Source organism: Zonotrichia leucophrys, chromosome 13 (genome assembly GCF_028769735.1).
Source record: "Zonotrichia leucophrys gambelii isolate GWCS_2022_RI chromosome 13, RI_Zleu_2.0, whole genome shotgun sequence".
Taxonomy (NCBI): Eukaryota; Metazoa; Chordata; class Aves; order Passeriformes; family Passerellidae; genus Zonotrichia; species Zonotrichia leucophrys.
In genome coordinates, this window is record NC_088183.1 from 17,764,541 (window position 1) to 17,788,928 (window position 24,388).

The window sequence follows — 24,388 nt, forward strand, 5'->3', positions numbered from 1 at the left end:
AGAACCACAGCCAGCAAAAATTGAACATTTCCAAGTAAAGTATTACATTGCAGGGAGTAAACAAGGAATAAAACATTTTTATACTTCTCCCTAAACTTATTTGCTTTTTCAAAATACTTATGCAGCACAAAGACACGGGGTTTAGTGAGAAATACAGCCAATTCCTCTCGTTTAATTGAAACATTTATGCTTTTTGTTCTTCTAGCAAAAAGCAATGAATAGTAATATTGCAAGATAAATACACAAGAAACTTATAGATATGATTGTAAAACAACATCATCCTAATGTTTCCACTTAATTACCCTGAAATGTATTCTATTTAATATTCATTACTCAAAAGCCAATTTAAAAGAGAATGAGGTGAAGGGACTTATTCAGAAAGACGGACTGTCATTCACTGCAATAGTTATCTAATATACAGAAGTTAATAAAGCAGATTAATCTACAAGTCCCTTTAAGCCATCACTGAGTTTAGAACAACTGCCTCTTTGACCCCTAACCCTCCCGCTGCGCACCAGTAGCAGGTGCCAGCTGCGCTGAAACGACGGCTGAGGCGTTTTGAGGCAAAGCCTTTTCTTGCTTTGCTTCTGACCAGCAGCTGACCCTGTAGAAGCGATTGTTTCATGTGCTGGCCTAAAGGCTACACAAACCAGCAAGGGATAAACAAAAGCAGACACGGAGCAGCTGCCTGGCCCGGGGCCCTGCGGCGCCCACACCTCGCGCGGCGTGCGCGCCTTTGTGGCTCCCGGGCTGGCACAAAGCGCGCTCGGGACCTCTCCCCAGCCCAAAACCGCTCCGCCAACTGCAGCACAGCCCGGATGATTGAGAGGGGATTCCCAATTTGATTTAGCGCCATTATTAAGACCGTGAAATCTTCCGATAGATCAGTAATGATGATGTATTTTAACATTAAAAGTCTTAAAATTAAATTACTTAGTTCACATGATAACGAATCACAATGAGGCTTTAAACAAAGTGGAATTAGAAAAGACACTAAGCTCATTAATTTTTTCGTTTGTTAATTGACAGCACACATAGTGATAACTATACATTTAGCAATATACTTGGGACTGGGATTGCTGCCGTTTTTATACATGAACAGTAAGAAGCACGTATAAAAGAGAAGCAACTGTAGCTTTCATTAATATAACACATCTTTGACATAGTTATTTTGCTGATGCAAATTACACAACCACAAAAACAATCAGAGTAATGATTAAATGCAGTTATGTACATGGGAGACTACTAGTGCAAATGTTAACATATTTAAATGGGTTCCTTCATTAAAAAGATTATATATGATATTAAACCATCAATCAAATCGAAACACTAGAGTCTAAACGTATTGTCACTGGTTAAAGTAAATGACTTTGAGACTGAATTTTGGCTCACTCAATATGCTGCCTTTTCTGTTGCTTAGCCACCCAAATCTCTGCTGGCTTGGCTACAGCTGGTATATCGCCATCCCTTTCAATTAATAAAGAAAGTTATGGTAGTATTGGATAACATTTTTAAATTGGGCTAAGAGGCTGAAACAGATGTCCCAGGGAAAATCCTTCTCACTATTTTATCACAACTTTCAAGCCTTGAGCCAGCAAAAGCTGAGCACCCTCATCCTGATTCAGCCTTTAAAACACATTTGATTTTAAGCATCGGAACAATCACACCTGTGGGTTTGATCTGCTCTTAAGATGAAGTATATGCTCACAAATATGAGCGAGGGTCTTAGGCACTCAACATCTTGCACACCAGTACCCCCTGCCAGTGCCAATTAGATTCTTTGTGATGTGCTTATGTGTAAGTGCTGCTGCCTGGGCCATGAAGCACGTGTTATAAACACAGCTCCACTGCAGGTTTTTATCTCTATTACTGTGCATAACTCCACACTAGCTGTATACAGCACTGAGCTTTATCTGAAAAACAAAAACATCACTTATTTCACTATGTAAAAGGGAAAGAAGGAAAGTTGCAATTTATAATACTTTCTCATTGTAGTAATGCCACTTGATTTTTCATTGCTACTGGCACCTCTGCTTCCTGGTTTCCACTTTGCAGGCAGTGCCTGTCGTGCTGCTTCACTCGGTGCCTCCCATCACTGGGGCCTTGCTCACTGGGCAGCCCAGGCAAGCTCCTCAGGCCATCAGCCCCTCTTCCCACCCAGCACCTCCCATCCCATCCTGGCTCCAGGCTCTGGTCTTTGTTCACCTGCACACCTTCCCTCTTACCCGCTGTGACACTCCTGTCCAGAGGTCCCTCTCCAGCCCTTGTATTCCACCAGATTCTCCTCTGGCAGGGAATGCTGGCGCTTCCCATGTCCCTGCCGACCGTCCCCTCCTCCAGCACTGCCCACCTGCTGCCCCCTGAAATGCTGAACCCTGGAAGGGCTCAGCTCGGGCTCATCCCACAGCCCCAGCCCCACAGCTCTCTGCCAGCGCTGGGGCTGAGACACGGAGCAACCGTGGCTGGGGAACCCAAACCCTGCTGCAGTGCTCAGGCTCACGGAAAACCCAGCTCATTGTCCACATGATCCTCCTGAAATAGATGCACAGCAAGGAATCACTGGGCACTGCCGTCCCTCACTTGGCCTCCCTGTATTTTACATCCCTGCCCAGGAAACACCCAGGAAAGAAAGTGAATACTGGAATGCCACTGAAATCCTGTTTCTATTCAACCATTTATCCCCTCTGCATCCAGCACAGAATCATTTCAGAGATGCAAGCAAGAATTCTTTACCTATTTTGCCTTGTTCATAAACATTTGTTAGAACTGCAGGTGAAAGATGCCACAAAAATCGACTTTTTTTTCATGGAAAGAACTAAAAGGAATAGTATTTTACAACACAAAAATTGAGCTAACAGCCTAATGTGTAGAGTTCAGCAAGATCAGCATTAAGAGAAGGTAAAGGTAGCTTCTTAAGACCAAAAATTACACTTTCATTTATAAAGTGAAGCAGCAGAGGCTTCAAGTCTCAATTTGAGAAAAATGACAAAGTAGGAGCTTTCTTAAAAACTATTTATCAAAGTGCTTAGAACAGAACATAACATCAATAGTTGAGTGCAGTAAACTTAATACTGTGTTCTACCCATACATCTGAAATTACTTCCCACATTAATTGGGTGTGGCTGTGAGATCCTCTCACCAAGGGCTCTCTGCAGATGGAGCTCAGGCTGCGAGCCCGGGCACGGCAAAAGCCGGCCAGAGCCAGCAGCCCCTGCTGAGTTTCCCAGGGATGCCGAAGCTTGCTCCTGAGCGTTACGGAGCTGTTTCACTTCCATGTTCTCTATTTTCCCTCTTTGAACAGTCACAGCACCCCATTAAAGCCCCGCGCTGCTGCGGGTCACTCGTGAGGGAGCAAGGCAGGATCGAGGGGTGCGATCCCACAGCTCTGGGCAGCGCGGGCCTGATGGGGGTGATGGTGATGATGATGATGGTGATGATGGTGATGACAGTGATGATGATGATGACAGTGATGCCGCAGGACACTCGCGGCCGGGCGGGCGGCGGTTCCTGCTGCGGGAGGGCTCCGGGCCCGTAGAGCCGCCCCTGCCCAGCCCCGGCCCCTCCCGCCGCCCGCGGGTCCGGCCCGCACCGACCGCCCGCTTCTGCTCCGGCGAGGCGGCCGCTCGGCCCCGGCCCCACCCCGGGCTGTGCCGTGCCGTGCCGGGCTGTGCCGGGCGGGCTGTGCCGGGCTGTGCCGGGCTATGCCGTGCCGTGCCGGGCTGTGCCGTGCCGGGCTGTGCCGTGCCGGGCTGTGCCGGGTCTTGCCGGGCTGTGCCAGCGGCGTGGCGGGGCTGTGCCGTGCCGCTGCCGTGCCGGGCTGTGCCGTGCCGGGCTGTGCCGGGTCTTGCCGGGCTGTGCCGGGCTATGCCGTGCCGTGCCGGGCCGTGCCGGGCTGTGCCGGGTCTTGCCGGGCTGTGCCGGGCCGTGCCGGGCTGTGCGGGGCTGTGCCGGGCTATGCCGTGCCGGGCTGTGCCAGGCCTGCCGGGCTGTGCCGCGCTGTGCCGGGCTATGCCGTGCCGGGCTGTGCCGTGCCGGGCGGGCTGTGCCGGGCCGTGCCGGGCCGGGCCGTGCTGGGCAGTTCCGTACCGTGCCATGCCATGCCGTGCCGGGCTGTGCCGGCGGAGCCGCTGCCCTGCCCCGGGCGCGCTGGGCGGGGCGCGGGGCCGGCGCTGCCCGAGCTCCCGGCACGGCACGGCCCGGGCCGGGGCACACCGGCGGCGCTGCGGGGCCCGAGCGGGGCCGGTCGCTGTCCGGCTGCCGCCGGAGCCTCACGGCAGCCCCGAGCCCCGGCTGGGAGCGGCGCAGGTACGGAGCCGCCAGAGCCCCGAAGTGCAGCACGGTTTGGCAGCAGGCCGCAGGGTTTCAGCGCCGTTAAGCGTCTGTGACCCGCTCCTTAACAGGGTTATGCATTACTGAGACCAAACAGATGTCCTGAAAACTGAAACCGCTGGTTAGGAAGCAGCAATCTTGTTCATTAGCTTCTATGATAGTCAAATCGTCCATAAACCCAGTGTTTAATGGCCAGCCAATGAATAATCAATGTCTCACTTTTCATCCGAGTGTGAAAGTGAGAATAATCTAATACGCCGTGCCCCCGGTAGCGCACCAGGCCCTGGGTTCCGCTTCTATTCAGGGCTGATTTATAACCCAATGGAAACCTGATGTAAACATATGATCAATGAGTCCCATCATTGCTAATAATAACCCCCAACCGACACACTCCCTCATCTCCAAAGCCATCCCTTTAGGCTATTAGTTTTGTCCAGCTAATCCTCTCCACTATTCCTGCCTGCTGCTTTTACCTTGGCCATCCGTTCAGTCCGGCAGACTCAGAAGTAATTTTATACGCAGCAGAGAGCGGGTGGAATTGATTTTTCGCTCAGTACTCAGTTCCCATCTGAATAATTATCAATTTTACTGCCTCATAAAGGGAAGAGTCAAAATTTCAAATCAATTCAAAAGAGCTTCTGAGACTATAGAAACTGTGCATGAGAATAAAGGTCAAAGTTGTCAGTGACCTCGGGAGATGATGTCAGATATTAGTACCCTGAATAGTTGACATCAAAGGCACTCAATATGATATGACTAGTGCTAATGCAAATCATATTTATGCTGACTGCTGGAGACCAGCCATTAATATTTAAAAGAGTATGTGAAAGCCTGCATTCAAAATAAATATAACGTATTCCGCAGAATCTGAAGTTAATAAAGACAGATCGCTGCCTAGTCATACGCTGTAAAGTGAAAGATTACTGCATATTAACAGACAAAGTATTACATCAGGACTGCCACAAATGGACCAGCCTGCGGCTCTGCCCCTTCAATCACTGCACGTGAGGTGCAGTGTGGAGCAATCCAGCAGCCCCAAACGCCGACTGCTGCTTCCAGGAAAGCCCTGTCAGGCGTGTAAAACATAAGAACCTGTAATATGACAAGGGAATCATCCTATTCTGGTAATGATGTCAATAATAAACACCATTAATATTCTCGGAATATAGTGCCAGGATTATATTAGCTACCATTAGTTCCTTTTCACCTTCAATTAGAACAGCAAGCAAATGCCAACAACAACTGGTGACTGCATGCCAGGCTTTTTACAAATGACACCCAGCTAGCAGGGAATCACAAATGATCACACTCGTCATTTGCATTAGATTAAAAGCTTCCTGACCTGTGAAACACACCTCCTTAAATGGCAGCTCTGCCACCACATTAGATTCCTGTAAATCAGCATTTTCAAATAGTTTAGTGAGAATTTAAGGGCGTGTGGCATTGGAGATCTGTAGCTATGAACATCTTTTTCTCTCTGTAATGCACTTGGGCTGTGAAAACCTGAGGGAGTTGAGAAGGGGCAATCTCTCCTAAGCACTACAGAGGCCACTTCCTTTTCAGAAGCATGAGATTTAATTTCTATTGTATTTACCTTTAATAGAAAAAAATCCCAGTGAGTCATCTACTGCAAAATAAAATATTCAAACTTGACAGCATATAGACATTCAGTTTGCACATTTCATTACCAAAATGTGTAGTTCAATGCCAGAAATTTTTCTTCTTCCTCCTAAAATACTTTAAAGACTTTTCTTCCCATTTATCTATAGAAGTGTATTGATGATCTCACATACATTTTTTTAATCAGCAAAAATGAAACACCCAGTTGTAAGATGCTGTACAGACAAGTACAGGGCCTACATTGTTCAGTGTGACAAAAAATAACTTCAGTCCTTGGTTGTCATGAGAACACAGCTGAAGCTACTCAGGGGTTGCATCCCAGAGTGGGGAGACTTGTTCTGTCACTAAACAGCCGCTGCTACCTGGTGTTAAGTACCCCAAAACCCAGGAGAATTCAGAAATATAGTAATACCCCATAGAAAAGACGTGAATTCACCTGGTGTAGAACTTCTGGGTTCTGCTGCATGAAGTGGAGCAATCTCTGTCCATCCTGTGAAATGTCTCTACCTCTGAGAGTCTTCTTGTCTTTAGTGCCCGAAGAAGCAGGTGACAATGTAGTCTAAAGTAGCTCAGCAGCTGGAGGACACAATTGTATCTGTGTAAAAAATGAAACAGTTTTGTAATTGTTTCCATAAAAAAAATAACTAATAATGACATTTCACAGTACTTCGAGAGCTCAAAGCTTAATCTATTTGACATTAGGCTGGATGATAAATCACCCAGTCTGGTCTTGGCAGAGGGGCTGAGCAGCTTTGAAGACTGCTTTACTAAGGCCCCTTTGCTGTTGGGGAACTGGTTATTCCTGTTACACCATGTCGTGGGATATCTACATGAAGGATCCTGTAACTGCAGCAAGCCTCGTTCAGCACCGTACGAACACTGGCTGCTCATCCTCTGGCAGGATGAAGGCTGACATTTTACTGGTATGCAGTTTCACATTGAGAAGACTGCAGATTCCTGGAAACTAAAATTCTGGTTTGATCTGCCTACTGAGAAGAAAAGGTAGAACCCAACAGAGCTGTTATCCAGGCTTTCCTCAAGAAGGGTTTCCCAGTGTTTCTGTGCCCCAAGGAGCTTACAGTCCATGTCAGGTGCCAACCACTGAACAAGAGTCATTGAAGTCAGTAAAAAGGTCATCACAAACAGCCAGTCAGTCAGTTCACTTACTAACGAGTACTTGAAGTGGCCCAAAGTGTATCAAATACATTAAAAGCAGTGTCCTGGCCTGTGGCTCTCATGCACTCTTCCCTTGCCTTGCTCTGGCAAAGAGTGGGGCACTTTCCCCTGCCCACTGCCAGCTCCCTGACCTGGCACCCAAGGGACTCCCTGGGCACCCAGACACAGCCCCCTGTGCTGCCTCCAGCCCCCACCCCGTACCTCCTGTTCCACAGCTGCCAACTCCATCCCAACACAGCCCCTGAAGCTCTCGAGCAGGCAGCAGCTGAACCTGCTGGGTGCCAAGCTCAGCCCTGATTCCCTCTGCAGTTCCAAACATCCCATCCCGATGAGGGGAGTGTTGAGGGCTCCATCCTGTTGCCACTAGCTTCAGCAAGAACTTCTCTAGGCCTTTTATAGTTCACAGTATTTATTTTAGATGGGCCACTGGAGTAAGGGATGTGGGGGTTGCAAAAGGAATTAAACTGTTAAAATGCTCATTCTAAGGGAAAAGGGATTAGAAGGATCCAATTAAATGTACCTTGAATTCTTTAAGCTATGCTAATTTGGAGGCCTGCCAACCTTGCAGTGTTCATTTAAACACATCCCTCTAGACACTGGAGTATTTTGATCTGTGTCTATTTAACTCTTTGAGCTCTGTGCTGACACTATTAACCCTTCACCATCTAAATCCAAACAGCATCTTGCCAAGGGTGTTTTGGAGGAAACACTAAAGGGGCATTTTTTCAGAGAAGAAGTGGTCTCCTAAGGCCTGATCTCCCAAAGCAACGAGCTGGCTCAGCAGCAGGAGCTGGGAGTCACCTAACAGCTCACAGAAATGAGCTGGAGCCTCTCAGCTCTGTCCCCACAGGACCCAGGAGCTCCTGAGGGCTGAACTCAGCAGTACAAGAGGGCAGGACATTGCTGGAACAGAGCTGAGCCCAAAGCTGTGAGTGTTGACAAAGCCAAGGCCACAGAACCTGGTACTGTTGTATTCCCAACCAAAACAGTCCTGCATATAAACTAGAAATGCAATTCATAGTGGAATTGAATCACCATCAATAACAACAAGTGAGAGATTTGAAAATACATATTTCATAGGAGGGCTCTGCTGTATTTCCTAACCAGTGCTTAACTCTATTTCTTTTTAAATTGAATAATACAAAGTAAATCACTATCATCACTTTACAAAACAGCAGTAGTTCTAAACATGCTGATACTGTGCAAGTAGGTATTTTACACTCGACAGTAAGTGATTTTAGCAGGACAGCAGACGGGTCTACGCTAACATTTGCTCATGAGAATCTGATAGGAGTGTTAAGAGCTACTTAAATTTGCCCATAACTATATATCAAATATGCTTCCCTATGCTCATTTTTCCTTTTGATTGCAGACAGGGAGTGTCAAGCAAACTCCCTTGAATGACTCTTTTGGGCATGTGGAACCCTGTGCTTTGCAGAACAATGTTCTCACTAAATCTTAGTGAGACAAGCCAACCAAATAAATAGGACAAACAGGAGCAACAAGGAGCTACCAGCTCTAGGCTATGGACAGATAAATGGGTGAGAAGACAGAATAAAGATATAATTACAAAGGAAACAGAAAAAAATCTTGGTATAATCAGGAAAAATGCAGTCAAACCACGCTTCTCACTCCTGGTCCACTCAGTTCCATGTCCTGTGTACCAATCATTGGATCACGAAGCGAGCAGGTCATGGGTACACAGGCACCACCTCCAGCTCTGGGTGTGTCAGCAGGGAGCAGCAGCAGCACTTCTGCAGCTTTGTCAGGCAAACGGAGCCCTCTGCACCTCCCTGATGGCCAGCTGGGGACAGGGACGGGCAGGGGACATGGATGGCAGCTGTGGCACCAGTCACCAGTCCCTTGGGGTTCTGCTTTGCTAGCAGGTGTTCATTTCAGATTTGGGGCTTTACCTGCACTTCTGTTTGGTTATCTGTGTGGTTTTGCCTCATGTGTGCAATTCCAATCAGCCATCAGCTCATTCAATTGCAGGTTGAGCATGTATCTTAGAATGGCTTATATTGTTTTTTAGAAGAGACATCAAGACCTCGGAGGACTTGATGATGCCTTTTGGTCTCAGCAATATGACAACAACCTGCTGGAAGGAAATTGTTTTTCAGTAGTTTAATGACATTGCTGAATCTCTGCAAATTAAAAGATTTTGGTTTGGCAAGGAGAGGGAGTTAAGTGGTATTTTCTTTGTCCATCAACGGCTTGTAGTTCAATACTGGCATTATTTGCCTTTGAGACTAAAGTTGGAAAGTAGATGGATTTAGCAATTTAACATCTAAATCAGGCAGCAAGACAGAAAAAAAATGTTTTACTTTTTCCTCAATGAATAGCATCCTATACTATTAATCATATGAGAATTAGAAAAGCTTTTCAGAGATTAGTGACAAAATGCCAGGCAGAATGCCTTAAAAGGCTCTGATCCACTGAGTCAGCTGTGAGAAAGCCAGGTAAACACTTTGGAAGGGAACTGCTGCAGTGTTTATCCTCCCAATAAAAGCTGGGATGAGGGCTTCCATTACAGCTGATTTGCAGTGAGGTGCCTCAGAAGGGACACATATTCCTTATAAAGTGGGGAATCAAGAAAGGTATTTACTCAGCACCAGAATGAGCACTCCTCAGGAAAAAGAATTTGGGGAATGTTTGTCCTGCAGCTGACTGCAATGATAGTCTCAAAGGTTTTCACATACATAAAGAGAATGGAGAAAAATATCACATATTTTTTTTCTGTGAAAGAGATCTCCTTGTGTATGATTTTTAAAATAAAAAAGACAGCTATTTAATTTTTATAAACATTTCTGAAAATGACTTGTATGTTCTAATCAGTTTAAAACACAATTCCCCCTCACATGGCTTATAGCCTAGAGCCCTACTATTCTGAGATGTTCTTGTGGCACTGATACAATTCAGTGAAAAAGGCAATGCTTGAACCTACTCACAAGGTTGTATGTGGCCAAATAGCACAGAGGAAGTGAATTTATATTTCACTGTCTGGTAATTAATAATGTCCCAAATACCAACATTTTAAAAGGGATAAAACATTTAGAAAATTAGGAAATACAGTGACAGGTGAGACTATCGAGATGATTAAAATCAAATCAACATTAAGAGCCATAAACTGTCCAATAGTTCTTCTGGACATGTCATTACAGCAGTATGGAAAATAACATTTCCTTAACACAAATGAAGAATTTAATGGCTGACTTGAATATTAATTCTTGATACATGATATTAAGGAAAAATAATCAGTTTGTCACTGCAACAGGGACGTTTAAAAAAATGAAGCCTTTTCCAGCTGACTAATCATGGGCAGTAAGCACAGGCATGTGGCCACAAGCAAAACATGTCTTGGGGAGCTAACATGAAAACAAGAGAAAAAGACCAGCGGGATCCTAAAGATGGAGGCAGAAACCAAATGAGATCATTGTCCATCCAAGCCCCTGTTAAAACAAGGGTCAGCACCAGACAGGTTCCTCAGGACTTTTTCCAGTATTTGGGAACATCTCCAAACTTGGAGAACTTGTCTCCAAGGATGGAGACTCCACAGTGTTTTGGCCTTGTATGTGTGTACATTTTTTGTGCTGTAAGGACATTGAGAGGAACTGAAGGAGAGCATTAGATAAGCAAATCTAGGGCTTATGATAAAAAAGTGAGCTGTTAACATTTTTGCTGTTACTTTTCTCAGCAGAATATTAGGCATTCTAGAGTATATAAATTTTCTAAAGTGTTCCTAAAAAAAAAAAAACCCAATGATTTTTGATACTTAAACTCCCACATGCCTAAATCACAAAAGTTTGAAGCTAAAACTGGAAAGACACAACTTTCTTACTCCTCCTACCTGCCTTGAGAGAGAGATCAACACTTTTTGAGAGGGAAAAATAAAGAGAACATCTGAAAGCTGAAGTTTATTTAGCTTTTACATTTTCTTCTCCCCCTTTTAGTTAGTTCCATTTGCTTTTCAAAGAGATGTGAAAAGTAAACATGGCATGCCAGTGAATTATGGAAATGAACATAACAGTGTGTCCCATGGAAGAGGAGGATAGCAGGGCCCAGGTCAGGGCTGGCTGAGCTGGCCAAGGCCAGGTTCAGGCAGAATCCCCACCTGCAGGGCCATCACCGCTGCGACAAAGCCCTCGGGATATCGGGAACATCGGGTTTTGTTCTGGAGCAGAATGACCCGAACACTCCTCGGGCTGCTGCTCAGCCCTTCCCTGCCCGCTCCCCTCGCAGCGCGCCCTCCCGAAGCGCTGCCCGGGTTTATTTAACAGAGGATCCCAGGATCCCCTCCCGAAGTGCTGTCTCTGTGTATTTAGCACAGGATCCCCTCCCGAAGAGCTGCCCTGGTTTGTTTAGCAGAGGATCCCAGGATCCCCTCCCGAAGTGCTGCCCGGGTGTATTTAGCACTATTTAGCACAGGATCCCCTCCCGAAGCGCTGCCCGGGTGTATTTAGCACTGTTTAGCACAGGATCCCCTCCCGAAGCGCTGCCCGGGTGTATTTAGCAGAGCAGAGCCTCTCGGTGCCGCCGCCCTCCTGCGGGCGGGGCAGCAGCCGCCGCTCCCTCCCCACGCTCATGGTGTGGGCTCCTGGTCCTTCCCCCAAGAACTCCCCTAACCAAGAAATCTCACTGAAGGTTTTGCACAGCTTCCCTGTCAGAAACTGCAGAGTATTCCAAGGTGACCAGAATGTAACTGCATGATTTATTTTTTCTTCCTCCAAATGCTATCTCCTTCTCCATATTCTCCAATTACTTTAGCCTAGCACTCCCCAGCCCAAACCCCAAACATTGGACAGGCATCTGGTTCAAAAGCATTAATTAAACAGTGCAAGCGAATTCAGTGAACTGCAGTCGGATGCTGTGCTTTATCATACCAGGTGTGCTTCTGTGGCTCTGATTCTCCCCTGAAGTGTTTTCAGGAAGTACTGTGTAACTGGTTTCTTTTTTCCATGGGCAGATACCTTTACATTCCTCAAATCACATCACAGCTGTGCAGAACAAGCATTATTTACACAACAGCAATGCTGATCAAATAAAACAAAACCCCACAGATACCTGTACACACATTAATATTTTTCTTCTGTATAACAAATGCATGAGTTTTCAGTACGATTCCAGGAGAGGCACATTAACAAGTTTAAAAATTCAGGCTTGTATAAAAACACTCTCTGTAAAAATCTACAGGTTTAAAAGAATTTATCCAGTAACCAAAGAGTCACATTCTTTGGCTATTCAAAATCCAAGCATCTTCCAAATTCCAAACATCAAAATTCAACATCTTCCATTGTTTAAAATATTATTATTTTAAATAATAGATAGAAGATACACATGAATGTGCTGCCTTGAAAACCTGAGCTATCTGAATACTTAAATTCTTTCTGTAGCCAAGTAAAAGCAATTCCTACCTACTGCAGCGGGTCCTTCAGATACTGAGGTCAGAATACAGACTAAGATGTTATTTCTAAACAGGTAACGAAACTCATATGATCCTGGGTTAGACACTTCAAAAAATGAGTTATAAGAGTGGCTTTGTTTTGGATATTACTGAAAAAAGGAGTACACATTCAAAGAAAATACTGATACTACCACTGACTAATATTAACAGTATTAATAGATGACAGAAAAATAATCTTACAGATTTGATGACATGATAAATTCTAAACTAGCCAATAAATCAGAATATTTTGAAAGACAAAATATTCTCTTGTCTTCAGTAGATTTCAGCTTTTCAAATTTACCATTGGATGTAACTTGCTATTAGTTTAAAATAATAAGCTCAGGATATTCCAAACCCACTGGAGTGCTTTGCTATCTGCCACAGCTCCAGTCCAGGAAGAGTGGGATGGCTCTGTTCAGGACTCCAGGTTTGTCTTGCCTTCTGCAGGAAAGCTCACTAAGATTTATCACAACCCAAACCACCTCAGAGAGACACTTGTTTTGGTGCCTCAGTGAGCTCCTTTAACAGGCTGTGTGCTAGCACAGGTCCCTGCTTGAGCCCACCAGCCCAATCCAACCATCATCTTCCTCTTAAGCATTCTTGTTTAGGGAATTAAACATTGGAGATATGGGAATGTTCCCATTGGGCATGTTTGACTATACAGACCATACACTGACTTAACTGAGAGCAACTTACCACTTCCATGGACTTTATGTAGCAAAAATAAACGTGTTACCATCTTTAACTACCCTGGATTTGTCCCCTCCTACAAGACAAGGACAGCTCTGAATGAAAGTGTCATAAAGAAAAAGTCACAGTTTGAATTCAGGCAGATATTATGCAAGATCTGCTGTTTTCCTGTGGAGAAGTGGGAACATGGTGTACTTTAATTTTAAAGTTTCCCAGTTTATGGGGAATACACAGTGCAGTGACAATTCACAGATTGAAACTAATTGCAGAGTAGCTGGATATATGAAGATGCTTTACAGTGCATGCAGGAAACAAAATGGGCTTGCAAGTATAGAAAGGGAAAAAAAATTGCATTTCTCTCTTTTACAAGCCTAGTGAGAGTTCTCAAAAAGCTCTTGTTTCACATGGCACTTCAGTCATACCTGTATTTCAGATGTCATTATATAAATAAATTCAGGTAAGTGAACTGAATACTGCATTTGAGCTGTTCTAGATCCCTCTCATTATACCAATACAAAGCCTTTGGTGGTATTATTTCATATTTCACATAAAAACTCCCAAGATGAGTAATTGCTTACTAGCAGGAAGGAAGGAAGGAAGGAAGGAAGGAAGGAAGGAAGGAAGGGACTTGACTTATTTAAGCAGCTGCAAATCTAAAATGTTTTGATTGCACTATCTAAACTTATTTTTTACCTCTATTTTCATTACTATTTGGAAGAAATATGTAAAAGATGTAAAGATGCAAAAGATCAGTTAAGTAGGCATGACTAGAGTTTAAAAGCCACCAAGCAGTTAGTATGCAAAATTAAAATTAAAAGCTCTCAATCCCTGCCACTGATGTGCAGCCAGACCATGACTGGGTCTATCAGCATGAATTCCTCAATCTGAGCAGAGTTGCAACACATGGTTTTATAGTGTCTCATGCCTCAGCCTCAGCAAAACCTGGTTTTGATCCACTACCAGAATGGTCTCTCGGGCCCCTTGCTGATGTATACACACCCTAAATGTATTCCTCAGAAAGCTAACAGGTCCTTTTCAAAAGCCTCTCTTTTACCAGTCACCGATGGCAATGACTTTTTAATTCAACTCCATGTTCATAATACAAAAATAACAGCAACTGGTAAGTATTTTTGTTGCTATTAACAAGCAGTAATGACTTTTGGATCCACCGTGCAGCAGATCCCAGTGCAATCCTCTGTACAGATTCCTGTGCTCACAAGATCTCATTACCATGTTTTCTTAGTACCTTGTAACAATTTAATGCTCATCTTCACAGCACCCCAGAGGGAGTATGTCTTCATGACAGTCTTTCTCAAAGCTGAGGCAATTAATGAAAGTGAGCTAAAGCAGTGCAAGAGCACAGCAAAGCCAAAGCTCTTGCCCACCACAGAGCAGCCTGACTCAACTGAGCCCTTGGATGTGACCTGGTCAAACCTGGTCTGCCTAGAACCCAAGTGCCAGACTTGCCTTTGTTACTACTCATCATTCTTGGCAATTTTAAGCAGAGGAAAATACCACAAAGCTGTAGGTTTTTGAAAGGATTCTCATTAAGAACAGCACAACAGCCCACACTGAGACGCTTGGCTCTCTGCTCTCCGTGCTGTCCTGGCTGTGATGACAGCTTGGATCAAGGAGCACTGAGCTAAGTGGGCAGTACCTGTGCTGGTTCACAACCCAAACATTGCCCGCTGGGAGAGGGAGTTATGACAATGCAGTTGTGACTTTATAGTAGGCAATTAAAAAATGCCCTAAAACCTTGCCTGAGATTGCACAGATGGAGCATCATTTAACACATATTGAGGCCTGACCTCAAAGTGGGTCAGCCTCTGCACAGCTCTCCTTCCCATCCAAGCAAATTCCCACCTGCAAATCATCTCCCTGCCTCATTTCAGCTCTTTCAATGCTACTCATTACCAGCAATGACAAATTTACATCATGCAATTAAAAAAATGAAAGGGAATACATTGTTTCCAAACACCTAATGTACTGTGTACACTGAACTGAAGTACCATGCATTTGGTGTCACCTGATGTAGGGTAGAAAGGCATTAGCTACTGTCTAAAACACTAGTGTAGGTCACCACTTCTAGCAAGTACAAGGCAATTTATGCATTAGGGTGTAAAAGAAAAGCAGATGCAAAAAAAAAAAAATAGACTGGGAATACAGTGGTCAGGTAATATGCTTTAAAAAAGTAACTGGGGTCTGTAAGAAGCTGGAATGGTAAATTAGAATTACAGAAGGGAAGAGGAAAGCAAATATTTAGCTAGGAAAGATGATCACAAAATAAAATCAAGCCTTCCAAATTGAACAAAAACTAATTTACGAATGAGAATCCAGAATGTTTTTCACATTTGTAAATGGTGCTGCAGCACCTCTCTTACCCCAAATGCTACAGTCAGGAACACAGGGTAACTGGGGAAGAGATACCATTCCAGACACTGTTGCTGCACAGAAAGTAGCTCCAAAGGGTGTTACATCTCTGTTACTAAACAGGAGCAGAATCTAAAAGGTCTTTGAAAAGTAAAACATAGCAGAAAAAGTCTTATAGTGTACCTGGATATTAATTTATTTTAATACTTTACATAAATAAGAGATTTCACTCACAAAAACTTAAACTCCATTTAGCTTCCTACAGTGTACTATTTAATACATCCCAGACAGATAATCTCAATTAAAATTAACGTCTGTGACAAGTCCTGGCCTAGTTATTGAGAAGATCAATGAACTTCAAATTCTGTGGGGAAAAAAAAAAAAACTAAATGCAAAACTGTCTGTGAGATCAAGTGGGAAGACAGACACTGGTTTTGGAAACCATTGTTGAAGAGTAAAATTCTCAGGGAACAAACAAGACAGAAAAGCAAGAGTGCTGTAAATTAACCTGAGCTGCTCTTCTTCACTATTAAATTCTCTGTTGAAAATGTCAACTTCACTAACACAAATATATACTTGGCTTCAGAAACAAGCAAAGTTCTGGATCTCAGAAAGGAAGAGCCTTGAGTTTGTAGCTGTTGAAGCATTACATCCTAATACTAGGGGGTATCCTCAACTGCTGATGTTCCATCACTTTCATTACTTCAGAAAAATTAATTTTTCTGTAATTAAAACCCCTTGATGAGCAGAAGGGATTTGGTGCAGGAAGGGAGCAGGGGAACATGGGGCTGTCTCTCCCCAGGGGCACTGAGGGGCCTGAGTCTCGTGTGAGAGTAAGAGCTGCTTTTTGCAAGTGGGCAGAGCCCAAGGAGAAGTGTCCTGTGCTCATGGATCCATCTCCAAAGGGCCCAAGGGTGACAGCAGCTGAGGGACCGGCGGTGCCGCTGCCCACACCTGCCCCATGAGGGCAGCAGTGCAGAGCTGTGGTTCAGCATTTATTGAACAAAATATGAACTACAGTGCTGGGCCTGAGTAAGTAAAAAAAGAGAATGATCTACTTGTAGCATTTAGCAGGAGCTTCAGGGGAATATTTTTATACACGATGGATACTACTGAACATAAACTAATTTACGGAGGTACTTGGAATCAGGTCAAGAACAACTCCTCAGCTACTGAGGATATACTTACATTTATAATCCCTGTAGTGGAAGACCAAAATAAAATTTTATAAACTCCTATTGTTAAAAGAAACCATTTAAAGAAATTAAATCAACATAAAAGTGACCTTTGACATGTTTAATTCAAAAATTGTGTTTGAAATTCATAGCTCCTGTCAAAACAACAACTCTGTAGAGACTAATCACTGAAGTCCCTGTGCTACTACTGAGTTAAAAATCAAATGAAAAAAATCCAACTTGTACCAATTTCTTCTTGCTGTGGGAGAAATTGCATCTCACTACCTTAAAATACATTGGCTTTCAAAATTCTCAGTAATTTCATTTAACCCAAAGTTTTGCCCTGCACTTCACAGCAATGTCACTCATACAAATTATGAACTCTCTGTGACTCAGGGGTGATACAAAATTCTGATAGGAATAAGAAAGAGTTTTAAAAGATATTGGTGAAACTGCTGGAGAGGAAATACAGGTTTGAATTTGGCTGCCAGTTTAATGAGCTACTTACTGAAAGACTCCTCAGTACAACGAAAGGTGCTGGAAGAAAAAGGTGTCTATGCAGAGGGAAGTTCCAAGGCAGCCAAGGGCAGTCTGGGCTGCTGGGGCTCCAGGGAACATCCCTGGGCTCAGGACCCATGGCCACCTCTTCCCTCCCTCCCCTGGGATGCAGGAGATGTCAGCACACACAGCTTTCCCCTCAGCACTTCTCCTTCATTGCTTTTACAGGATGTTATAGATACATATTATAATATTGGCTTTTTGCAAATATTAAAATGGATTTTATATGTGTGATGTTAAAGTAACTTTGCTATAAAGATACCATTTTTATTTCTGTTGTTAATTAAGCTTGGACATAGTAGTGAAATAGCTGATAGAAGTATGCTTGTGTTAAAATGCCTGCTTGGATGGATAACATCCAATGAACACAGGATGAGGACACTTGTACAGATCTGCCAACTATCAGCACTCACCATCTGAAGGCAGAGTGGACCAAGGCCCAAACTGGAAGTGATAAAGGAGCCAAAACCACAGCCAAGAAACATGCATGCTCTAAAAAGGCAGACCCAAGGAGGGACCATGTAAAATAGTTCCTGGAATATGTAAACTATTTATGGATAGGCATAAGGGTCTATGAATATGCAACAGGCTGATGTAAGGGGAAAGGTATTTAAGGGGTATCCCCAAAGGTAACAGTGTGGTCTTGGCTGAGTGCCAAGATGCACCTGCCATAACAACTTTTGCTTTATGGTCCTTGTCTCCTATTGGCCTTTATTAAACTTTTAAATTTTCACAAGAGAGTGAATGTGTTTTTCACGTAGGAGAAGCTGTAACACAGAATGATTCCACATTTCCACAGAATGATTTCCTTATGGTTGAGTTCATTGCAGCAGGGCTTCTTCTAACCAATTTCAAACCAATAAACACTTTGGATGGTAATAATGCACCTGAATCATATTTTAACACGTTGAATTAGATGAAGACTTTGGTGAGATTAAACAAAGGTTGTGAGAACTTATCATATTTATAGAGAAAAAGCCAGTTTTGCCTTTCCCCTTTTTCTATTTTTATTATTCACCACTGCCCATAAAGATGGCTTGAGCTACACTTCAGGCATTCAGAATGCTGGGCAGTGCAAAGAAGTGCCCAGACAAAAAAGGAAAATGTGAATATCATAAAGATGAGAGAGAGCTTCAAAAAGTGTTTTAAGGCTTCCATAACAACAAAATGTGCAGAAAAGCTCTCAAATCAGCACAATGAGTGTGTCCAGCACCAAGATAAATTTGCTGAAAGAAAGCGATTCTGAAACACGAGTTAGAAATGCAGCACAATATATTGTGGAACCACCACTGCAGGAATGAGGAGGGCAGAGCAGTGCTGCTCAGAGCACTGAGCATGCCACTGCCAAGATCAGCTGTTGCTGAGAAATACCTGTTAGACTGCAAGAATCCATTTAACCAAAATTTTGAAGAAGACCCGTTATCTTATGAAGTTGACACTGAATGGATTACCACACTAAGTTTTGAAATACATGTTCTGGAAGCAATTTAAAGCTCATTAGAAATAATTGTGTCTGGCCACTGGAAAATGTGGTAAAATTTAATCCACATCCAAATGCTACCTGAGCTGTGAGCACAGGAAATTGTTTTGTGCTACTGTGGCTAACCTCCTTGCTGACCCTTAGCAGTAACTGCTACAGCAGCTGAAAGCTGAAGCAAAATTAAAAACTTACATCAAAGTATATCATGACAGAATGTAGATAAATAAAAACAGCATATTGAAAATATTATTTTTATGTCAGCCTCTTCTAATGAAAGGGAAGAGGTTTACTAAAATGTAAAGAAACCACAAAACAAAAAATGGATGGTCGCAAGATGCATCGAAACATTCCTGTGCCACTGGGAGTTCAAAAACACACAGTAAGGAGACCTGTACATACAGAATTAAAAGTGAAATATATTGGGGATAAAGAATGGTGAACTACACTATTCCAACTCCTCTCAATTCTCTCTGCTGTCTATTTTAAATCACTATTGCTCCCTCAGACCGGCTCCAGCTGTAATGGACAAGACACAACAGCCCTTGCCAAGAAGCTGTGGAGCCCCAACAAGGATAATTGCCTGACTAAGTGCATCCTACGCCAGGCTTCCCATCTTCTGAGCAGATCACATTAGCAAAGGCATCTCAGAGCTGTCTGCAGCACAGGATCAGTGATAAATGAGCAGCAGGAGAGGACACACCAGCACTCCCCCAAGCGCACAGCTGGATCTGTGCGCACAACCCAGCACTCGCTGAGGTGATCCTCTTCAAAGCTACAGAAAAATTCATCTTTGGAATTTTACTCCCTGACAACTGAACATACGTGCATATCTTAAAAACAGGCATTTGGGGATGTTTTCTGCTTTGCACTCAAACACATGAAATCACTATATGCCAGTCTTGGGAAAAAGGAGTCTCTACTCCAGTCTAAAGATTCCAGCATCCAGACTCAAGCTTTTGTGTACATTCACCCTCCCCAAACACTTCTACCCTTTTTGCCCCCTTCTCTCTTCAGTCCAAGCACAGACCTTACAGCTCTTAGAGAAATGAAATGGAGGGATCATTCAGACACAAATAGACATCACAAATGGGTTAAACTGAAGACAGATAGAAAGAAAGCAACACACTGGACGACCAATGTTTGTTTCAGTCATTTCCACAGTTATTTCCTGCACACAACAGTACAGGACCCACACAGAACAAAGCCACATATAAATTTTAGCTGATTTGCATCACCTGAAGAAGGCCATATGTGTGAAGTATCTCTGTGTTACCCAAAACTGCCTTGATTGGTGTAGTCCAGGCTCAGGAAGAATGCACATGATGTCAGCAGTCACCACCGTAGGTGAGAAGAATCACCTGATGCACCTTACTTCAGTCACTGATTCCTTGTCAAAGTGTTGACTGGACAGAGGTGTATCTCAGATCCCATTTTTATATACTATTGGAATATGAATCCCAATATAACCAGTTAGATGGTGCCTGGGCCAGTTCTGACCCTCGCTGCTGGGCCAAAGGCAGCACTGTGGTGTTTTACCCCAGAGATACCTTGGCTGCTGGAGAGTGCAGCGAGGCACAGACGCAAGTCCAGGCTTGTCAGGACTCCGTTTACCTCAGGAGAGAGAGCTTCTGGTGATGGTGAAGAGAAGGAAGGAGTGGATTCTGCTGGAGGGTTATATCCAGATGTTTATTCCACGGGTACAGAGGTCTGAGCCGGGGCAATTCCTCCAACAGAATCGAGGCCGCATGGTCTTATTAACCTTTTAAGCTCCGGGCAGGGGAAGGGGAGGGGACAGGTGAGCCACCAACCAGGTGAAGGGGCAGGGTCTCAAGGGACTAGGGACACCTATCACACGACGCCTTGCTGGTATGTTAGCCTGATTGACAGGGCACACTCAGCGAGGGGCAAGGGGGAAGGGAGAAGGGATAGGCACACCTGGGAAGGGACCGGAAGTTTAAAACAGGACATTGCAACACACCGCAACAATATACCTGTAGGTTTACATAGCAAGAAAACTCCAAGTTGACCTAGGACTTAACCAGAAATTTTTGTGTTTCATTTGGTGCAAATGAAATTCCTGAAAACAATACCTTTACATGCATTTTCTGTGTATCATTGCATATAAAAGAGGAGGAAAAATCCTGTTCTAAAACAAATTTAAATTTCACTTACCAATGGAAGCACAATACCATAAAGCCATATTTTTTTATTGCTTTATGTTCTGTTCTTCTCAGAAAAAGGAGCAGCCAGGCTGAGCTGTACTGTCTGTGCAGAGGGACCATGTCTTTCCCTAGGAGCCAGCTGGAAGCCAGGGGTTCAGACAAGGGTTTGCCAGGGCTCCACGTGGTGGAAAATAGAACTTCACAGGGATGAGAGGAGCCTGGGCAGAGTTTATGGCAATCCTCTCAGTCAGTGGATTAATTGACAAAGAGACTGAAAGGAAGCGCCTTCCTGCAAAGGACAGTGTGAGGAAAGAAGGAGATGCTCGCTTCTATTTCCCCCCCTCTGCTTCATGCCATCACCTTGTGTTTCTCCCAGTTTAAAAAGGAAATTATTATAATATAAATTTCAGTCAAATCTATCTTCAGTTAAAATGTGCCTTTGATCAGCTCTGAGAAGCTCACCATAAGCTGCAGGCACACACAAGAGGTCTGGCTGACTTGGTAAGATAAATGAGCACATTCTGTCTGTCATCTCCTGACATTTGCTGTGCATCTCCTATTTTTTTCTAATACTTCAATCATAAAATCATGCTGAGTGAGAGAATCTCAACTATTTTTGTGATTTTAAGTTACTTGGAAGAATGGTACAGAAGAAAACTTGAAAACTGAGCCCCAGGATTAGAAGGCATGTATGAGTTTATTCTTTTATCCAAATCACACAGTTTTTCAGAATTGGAAAATTCAGGGTCTGGAAACACTGTTCAAGAACCCAAAGTGAATTTTTATGATCATCACTTGGTTTACTTGTTTGTTTTTCCCCAGATGTCTGCCAAGATTACACAGGCTTAAAAGACAAATACACTTTAAAAGATCATAGACTATTATGGATTACAGTTTTCGTTAAAAATAAAATTATTAAGATTTTCAGGAAGGTATTGGAAAATAATGCAGAATTCCTTTATATCAGTACTTTTATAAGAATTTGTAAGTTCAAAAGATTCATTAATGAAGCACATTTCCAGAAATTACATCTTTCTGTATACTGGAACAGAAATCTCAGAAATCTCAGAAACTACCACTTGGTGACAAGAGCTAAAAATCCCAACAGCCATTATTCAGTGCTGATCAGTTGTAGTATCTTGAAATATTTACAGTGGGCAGGGAAACCTTCCCAGAGCAGTGAAATGGGGCTGAGTGAGGCTCACTCCATGCCCAGAGCCCAGCAGGTGATGGCCAGGCTGTGCTGTCCAGCTGTGCCAGCTGCATCCTGTGAAATCCCTGTTCCCACATGGGCAGGGCTCGTGTGGGAATAAATCCTGGGGTGGATTCCCAAGAGTGGGCTCTGCCCAGCATAAATCCTGGCAATCACTCACCCAACAGAAAAGCTGCACAGTTCCTCTTGAGTCACACCTGAGTGCTGGAGGGATCACTCATGGGACCCTGATGTTCACATGCATGTGCTTTAAAGCAAAATAAACCCCACAGACACTGGGGGAGGCTCTTTCCACATCTCCATTTTTCCTCTGCTTTTAGCTGATGGGTGATTTTAAATGTTTCTTCTGGAGGAGATTAAGCACAGCACTCTTAAACCTGTGCTGGGTGAAATGTCATCCTTCCCTAGGAAAGCAGTTACAAAATACATGGAAGAGAACACAGGAGAAAGATCTTGGGGGCAGAAGATACCCCTGCCCATTGCAGGGATGTACTCAGTGACCTTTAGCAGGTCCTTCCAACCCAGCCCAGTCTGATTCTCTGCTCACCTCCCCTTTTCTGTGGGGCACACCTCTGAGGAGGTGCCACACAGTCCTAAGGATCTCTCCCATAATTTAGCAAAGAGGGTGATCAGACTCTGGACACAGCTCCCAGGGGCCCCATGGCTTTAGTGCTCAGTTTTTGCTCCCAGATCTGCACTGGGCTCAGATTCCCTTTCCCACTGCACAATTAAATCCCAGCATGAGTCAGAAAATGCTGTCTGGTCCTTATGTGTAAGAGTTACCAATACCTTAGGGCTGGAAATTTTATCAACTGCATACACACCATAAAAGCTGCAATTGAAAACAGAAGGTTTCTTTACAGAGGTTTTCAGGGATTTTTTTGGGCATGAATTAGGAATGAAGCAGGTTGAAAACAACTCGTGTGGTTTACTCAGCAAGGTTTAGAAACTTGATGCCAACAACTGAGCTGAATGGATGCCCAATAATATGGTTATGTTTTTCCTAAGTGCAGAAAGGATGGTAAATGCTGATGGAAATAAATTAAAATAAAAAATTAAAAAGGAAAATATGATTGCAGTGCGATCAGCTACCATAAGACAAACAGGGCTGAATCATCATCATGACTACACTTTATATACTTTTAGATCAGCTAAAGATTTGCCTTTTATCTTTCACACATTTTCAAAGCTTGTTTTTATTTTGCTTAATCATTTAAACAAATTTACTTAAGAACACAGCTGAAAAAATTTGGTCACTTACAACACAGTACATTTGCAAAGGAAACAAAAATTATTTTGCAAAAACTGAAACTTACTTGTGTGTAATTTTTTTTTCTGTTACAAATAAATGCTTTAGGCGTTGCACAGATACTGTTTCCATGTCTGACAGATCAAATGGAACATCACATTTGAAGTTTTTTATAAAGGCAGCCATGTAACAAACAATTTCCAGACCCCAAAATCAGTCTGAATGAATGCAATAAAAGCAACTTTGATGGGCCAATTTTCTTTCTTTAAATGAAACAAGCCATTAATGTCTTTTCCAGTTTACACAAACTACAAATGAGGTTTCTCTACAAAAACTTGGTAATGTTCCTTTCTAAACATTGAGAAAGCAAAATCATCTGCAATATCAGTTGGGGTGTAATACCAATTGCTAGTGTCAGAGACCTGTTGCAGTTGCAGGCATGAGTGGGAGTAGTAAAATGGAGCAACTTATTATAAACACTTTTAACAGTGCTCTAGGGTAGAGCTGTTATGGTCCTATTATGTTTTGGAAGAGCTGGAATATAATTTGAATCCATAAAATCATCCCACACCTATCAATCAGCCCGGACCAAACACCTCATGAGTAGGTGCATCTTTGCTGGAACACATCTGGAACACATCTGCAGCTGCCAGAGAGCCTTGGGGTGAAGGGGACACGAGCAGCCTTGGAGTGAAGGGACATGAGCAGCCTTGGGGTAAAGGGACATGAGCAGCCCTGGGGTAAAAGGGACATGAGCAGCCCTGGTAGAGGGGCGAACCCCAGGCCAGGGATCAAGAGCTCCCGAGGCCTGAGCCCTGCACTGGCAAGGTGGCTCTGGCTGCAGCACCTCCCAGTCCTGCTGGGGATTCCCCAAATCCAGCCCTGCTCAGCACTAACAACTCACAGAACTTTCACATCACAAG

The 24,388-nt window shown here is 43.7% G+C and overlaps 1 long non-coding RNA gene across 3 annotated transcripts in view; it reads right to left on the minus strand.

The window, feature by feature from the left end:
- Positions 1 to 24,388, minus strand: part of LOC135453644 (uncharacterized) — a 110,961-nt gene that overhangs the window by 13,445 nt on the left and 73,128 nt on the right. For all 3 annotated transcript variants that reach the window (XR_010441910.1, XR_010441911.1, XR_010441912.1), the window contains one exon: positions 6,386 to 6,544. This is a non-coding gene — a long non-coding RNA (uncharacterized LOC135453644). The remainder of the gene's footprint in view (positions 1 to 6,385; positions 6,545 to 24,388) is intronic.